We start from the raw sequence: 6,000 nt of genomic DNA on the forward strand, positions 1-6,000 counted from the left end.
CAGTTTCAAGGAAACGTTTCTCCTGAGTTTTAGACGAAGTTTCCTGCTCTTTAGTACGTATGCCGGCATTGGACTGGAAATACCGGTTTTGGGATTCTGCACAGAAAGGGTTGGGAAACCGCTGAATCCACACGTGAGTTTAACTCTGTCAGTTGAAGGCACACATTGACAACCATTCAGTTAGATAGCTCCGTTTTGGTTTTAGAAGCAGATATTTCTCTGTACAGCCTATGGTCCCCTTCACTCGGGAATATCCCAACGCAGCTCCTAGAAGAAACGTGTTTCTGACTCGCTGAATCTCAACATAGATTCAACTCTCTTAGGTGAACGAACGCACAGCAGAGCAGTTTCAAGGAAACGTTTCTCCTGAGTTTTAGACGAAGTTTCCTGCTGTTTAGTACGTATGCCGGCATTGGGCTGGAAATACCGGTTTTGGGATTCTGCACAGAAAGGGTTTGCAAACCGCTGAATCCACACGTGAGTTTAACTCTGTCTGTTGAATGCACACATTGACAACCATTCAGTTAGATAGCTACGTTTTGGTTTTAGAAGCAGATATTTCTCTGTACAGCCTATGGTCCCATTCACTCGGGAATATCCCAACGCAGCTCCTAGAAGAAACGTGTTTCTGACTCGCTGAATCTCAACATAGATTCAACTCTCTTAGGTGAACGAACGAACAGCAGAGCAGTTTCAAGGAAACGTTTCTCCTGAGTTTTAGACGAAGTTTCCTGCTGTTTAGTACGTATGCCGGCATTGGGCTGGAAATACCGGTTTTGGGATTCTGCACAGAAACGGTTTGCAAACCGCTGAATCCACACGTGAGTTTAACTCTGTCAGTTGAATGCACACATTGACAACCATTCAGTTAGATAGCTCCGTTTTGGTTTTAGAAGCAGATATTTCTCTGTACAGCCTATGGTCCCATTCACTCGGGAATATCCCAACGCAGCTCCTAGAAGAAACGTGTTTCTGACTCGCTGAATCTCAACATAGATTCAACTCTCTTAGGTGAACGAACGCACAGCACAGCAGTTTCAAGGAAACGTTTCTCCTGAGTTTTAGACGAAGTTTCCTGCTGTTTAGTACGTATGCCGGCATTGGGCTGGAAATACCGGTTTTGGGATTCTGAACAGAAAGGATTTGCAAACCGCTGAATTCACACGTGAGTTTAACTCTGTCAGTTGAATGCACACATTGACAACCATTCAGTTAGATAGCTCCGTTTTGGTTTTAGAAGCAGATATTTCTCTGTACAGCCTATGGTCCCCTTCACTCGGGAATATCCCAACGCAGCTCCTAGAAGAAACGTGTTTCTGACTCGCTGAATCTCAACATAGATTCAACTCTCTTAGGTGAACGAACGCACAGCAGAGAAGTTTCAAGGAAACGTTTCTCCTGAGTTTTAGACGAAGTTTCCTGCTGTTTAGTACGTATGCCGGCATTGGGCTGGAAATACCGGTTTTGGGATTCTGAACAGAAAGGATTTGCAAACCGCTGAATTCACACGTGAGTTTAACTCTGTCTTTTGAATGCACACATTGCCAACCATTCAGTTAGATAGCTCCGTTTTGGTTTTAGAAGCAGATATTTCTCTGTACAGCCTATGGTCCCATTCACTCGGGAATATCCCAACGCAGCTCCTAGAAGAAACGTGTTTCTGACTCGCTGAATCTCAACCTAGATTCAACTCTCTTAGGAGAACGAACGCACAGCAGAGCAGTTTCAAGGAAACGTTTCTCCTGAGTTTTAGACGAAGTTTCCTGCTCTTTAGTACGTATGCCGGCATTGGACTGGAAATACCGGTTTTGGGATTCTGCACAGAAAGGGTTGGGAAACCGCTGAATCCACACGTGAGTTTAACTCTGTCAGTTGAAGGCACACATTGACAACCATTCAGTTAGATAGCTCCGTTTTGGTTTTAGAAGCAGATATTTCTCTGTACAGCCTATGGTCCCCTTCACTCGGGAATATCCCAACGCAGCTCCTAGAAGAAACGTGTTTCTGACTCGCTGAATCTCAACATAGATTCAACTCTCTTAGGTGAACGAACGCACAGCAGAGCAGTTTCAAGGAAACGTTTCTCCTGAGTTTTAGACGAAGTTTCCTGCTGTTTAGTACGTATGCCGGCATTGGGCTGGAAATACCGGTTTTGGGATTCTGCACAGAAAGGGTTTGCAAACCGCTGAATCCACACGTGAGTTTAACTCTGTCTGTTGAATGCACACATTGACAACCATTCAGTTAGATAGCTCCGTTTTGGTTTTAGAAGCAGATATTTCTCTGTACAGCCTATGGTCCCATTCACTCGGGAATATCCCAACGCAGCTCCTAGAAGAAACGTGTTTCTGACTCGCTGAATCTCAACATAGATTCAACTCTCTTAGGTGAACGAACGAACAGCAGAGCAGTTTCAAGGAAACGTTTCTCCTGAGTTTTAGACGAAGTTTCCTGCTGTTTAGTACGTATGCCGGCATTGGGCTGGAAATACCGGTTTTGGGATTCTGCACAGAAAGGGTTTGCAAACCGCTGAATCCACACGTGAGTTTAACTCTGTCAGTTGAATGCACACATTGACAACCATTCAGTTAGATAGCTCCGTTTTGGTTTTAGAAGCAGATATTTCTCTGTACAGCCTATGGTCCCATTCACTCGGGAATATCCCAACGCAGCTCCTAGAAGAAACGTGTTTCTGACTCGCTGAATCTCAACATAGATTCAACTCTCTTAGGTGAACGAACGCACAGCACAGCAGTTTCAAGGAAACGTTTCTCCTCAGTTTTAGACGAAGTTTCCTGCTCTTTAGTACGTATGCCAGCATTGGGCTGGAAATACCGGTTTTGGGATTCTGCACAGAAAGGGTTTGCAAACCGCTGAATCCACACGTGAGTTTAACTCTGTCTGTTGAATGCACACATTGACAACCATTCAGTTAGATAGCTGCGTTTTGGTTTTAGAAGCAGATATTTCTCTGTACAGCCTATGGTCCCATTCACTCGGGAATATCCCAACGCAGCTCCTAGAAGAAACGTGTTTCTGACTCGCTGAATCTCAACATAGATTCAACTCTCTTAGGTGAACGAAGGCACAGCAGAGCAGTTTCAAGGAAACGTTTCTCCTGAGTTTTAGACGAAGTTTCCTGCTCTTTAGTACGTATACCGGCATTGGGCTGGAAATACCGGTTTTGGGATTCTGCACAGAAAGGGTTTGCAAGCCGCTGAATCCACACGTGAGTTTAACTCTGTCAGTTGAATGCACACATTGACAACCATTCAGTTAGATAGCTCCATTTTGTATTTAGAAGCAGATATTTCTCTGTACAGCCTATGGTCCCATTCACTCGGGAATATCCCAACGCAGCTCCTAGAAGAAACGTGTTTCTGACTCGCTGAATCTCAACATAGATTCAACTCTCTTAGGTGAACGAACGCACAGCAGAGCAGTTTCAAGGAAACGTTTCTCCTGAGTTTTAGACGAAGTTTCCTGCTGTTTAGTACGTATGCCGGCATTGGGCTGGAAATACCGGTTTTGGGATTCTGCACAGAAAGGGTTTGCAAGCCGCTGAATCCACACCTGAGTTTAACTCTGTCAGTTGAATGCACACATTGACAACCATTCAGTTAGATAGCTCCGTTTTGTATTTAGAAGCAGATATTTCTCTGTACAGCCTATGGTCCCATTCACTCGGGAATATCCCAACGCAGCTCCTAGAAGAAACGTGTTTCTGACTCGCTGAATCTCAACATAGATTCAACTCTCTTAGGTGAACGAACGCACAGCAGAGAAGTTTCAAGGAAACGTTTCTCCTGAGTTTTAGACGAAGTTTCCTGCTCTTTAGTACGTATGCCGGCAATGGGCTGGAAATACCGGTTTTGGGATTCTGCACAGAAAGGGTTTGCAAACCGCTGAATCCACACGTGAGTTTAACTCTGTCTCTTGAATGCACACATTGACAACCATTCAGTTAGATAGCTCCGTTTTGGTTTTAGAAGCAGATATTTCTCTGTACAGCCTATGGTCCCATTCACTCGGGAATATCCCAACGCAGCTCCTAGAAGAAACGTGTTTCTGACTCGCTGAATCTCAACATAGATTCAACTCTCTTAGGTGAACGAACGCACAGCAGAGCAGTTTCAAGGAATCGTTTCTCCTGAGTTTTAGACGAAGTTTCCTGCTGTTTAGTACGTATGCCGGCATTGGGCTGGAAATACCGGTTTTGGGATTCTGCACAGAAAGGGTTTGCAAACCGCTGAATCCACACGTGAGTTTAACTCTGTCTGTTGAATGCACACATTGACAACCATTCAGTTAGATAGCTCCGTTTTGGTTTTAGAAGCAGATATTTCTCTGTACAGCCTATGGTCCCATTCACTCGGGAATATCCCAACGCAGCTCCTAGAAGAAACGTGTTTCTGACTCGCTGAATCTCAACCTAGATTCAACTCTCTTAGGTGAACGAACGCACAGCAGAGCAGTTTCAAGGAAACGTTTCTCCTGAGTTTTAGACGAAGTTTCCTGCTCTTTAGTACGTATGCCGGCATTGGACTGGAAATACCGGTTTTGGGATTCTGCACAGAAAGGGTTGGGAAACCGCTGAATCCACACGTGAGTTTAACTCTGTCAGTTGAAGGCACACATTGACAACCATTCAGTTAGATAGCTCCGTTTTGGTTTTAGAAGCAGATATTTCTCTGTACAGCCTATGGTCCCCTTCACTCGGGAATATCCCAACGCAGCTCCTAGAAGAAACGTGTTTCTGACTCGCTGAATCTCAACATAGATTCAACTCTCTTAGGTGAACGAACGCACAGCAGAGCAGTTTCAAGGAAACGTTTCTCCTGAGTTTTAGACGAAGTTTCCTGCTGTTTAGTACGTATGCCGGCATTGGGCTGGAAATACCGGTTTTGGGATTCTGCACAGAAAGGGTTTGCAAACCGCTGAATCCACACGTGAGTTTAACTCTGTCTGTTGAATGCACACATTGACAACCATTCAGTTAGATAGCTCCGTTTTGGTTTTAGAAGCAGATATTTCTCTGTACAGCCTATGGTCCCATTCACTCGGGAATACCCCAACGCAGCTCCTAGAAGAAACGTGTTTCTGACTCGATGAATCTCAACATAGATTCAAATCTCTTAGGTGAACGAACGAACAGCAGAGCAGTTTCAAGGAAACGTTTCTCCTGAGTTTTAGACGAAGTTTCCTGCTGTTTAGTACGTATGCCGGCATTGGGCTGGAAATACCGGATTTGGGATTCTGCACAGAAAGGGTTTGCAAGCCGCTGAATCCACACGTGAGTTTAACTCTGTCAGTTGAATGCACACATTGACAACCATTCAGTTAGATAGCTCCGTTTTGGTTTTAGAAGCAGATATTTCTCTGTACAGCCTATGGTCCCATTCACTCGGGAATATCCCAACGCAGCTCCTAGAAGAAACGTGTTTCTGACTCGCTGAATCTCAACATAGATTCAAATCTCTTAGGTGAACGAACGCACAGCACAGCAGTTTCAAGGAAACGTTTCTCCTGAGTTTTAGACGAAGTTTCCTGCTCTTTAGTACGTATGCCGGCATTGGGCTGGAAATACCGGTTTTGGGATTCTGCACAGAAAGGGTTTGCAAGCCGCTGAATCCACAGTTGAGTTTAACTCTGTCAGTTGAATGCACACATTGACAACCATTCAGTTAGATACCTCCATTTTGTATTTAGAAGCAGATATTTCTCTGTACAGCCTATGGTCCCTTTCACTCGGGAATATCCCAATGCAGCTCCTAGAAGAAACGTGTTTCTGACTCGCTGAATCTCAACATAGATTCAACTCTCTTAGGTGAACGAACGCACAGCAGAACAGTTTCAAGGAAACGTTTCTCCTGAGTTTTAGACGAAGTTTCCTGCTGTTTAGTACGTATGCCGGCATTGGGCTGGAAATACCGGTTTTGGGATTCTGAACAGAAAGGATTTGCAAACCGCTGAATTCACACGTGAGTTTAACTCTGTCAG

The sequence above is a fragment of the Aotus nancymaae genome, unplaced genomic scaffold (assembly GCF_030222135.1).
Source record: "Aotus nancymaae isolate 86718 unplaced genomic scaffold, 86718_ANA_hifiasm-v0.15.2.pri h1tg000099l, whole genome shotgun sequence".
Taxonomy (NCBI): domain Eukaryota; kingdom Metazoa; phylum Chordata; class Mammalia; order Primates; family Aotidae; genus Aotus; species Aotus nancymaae.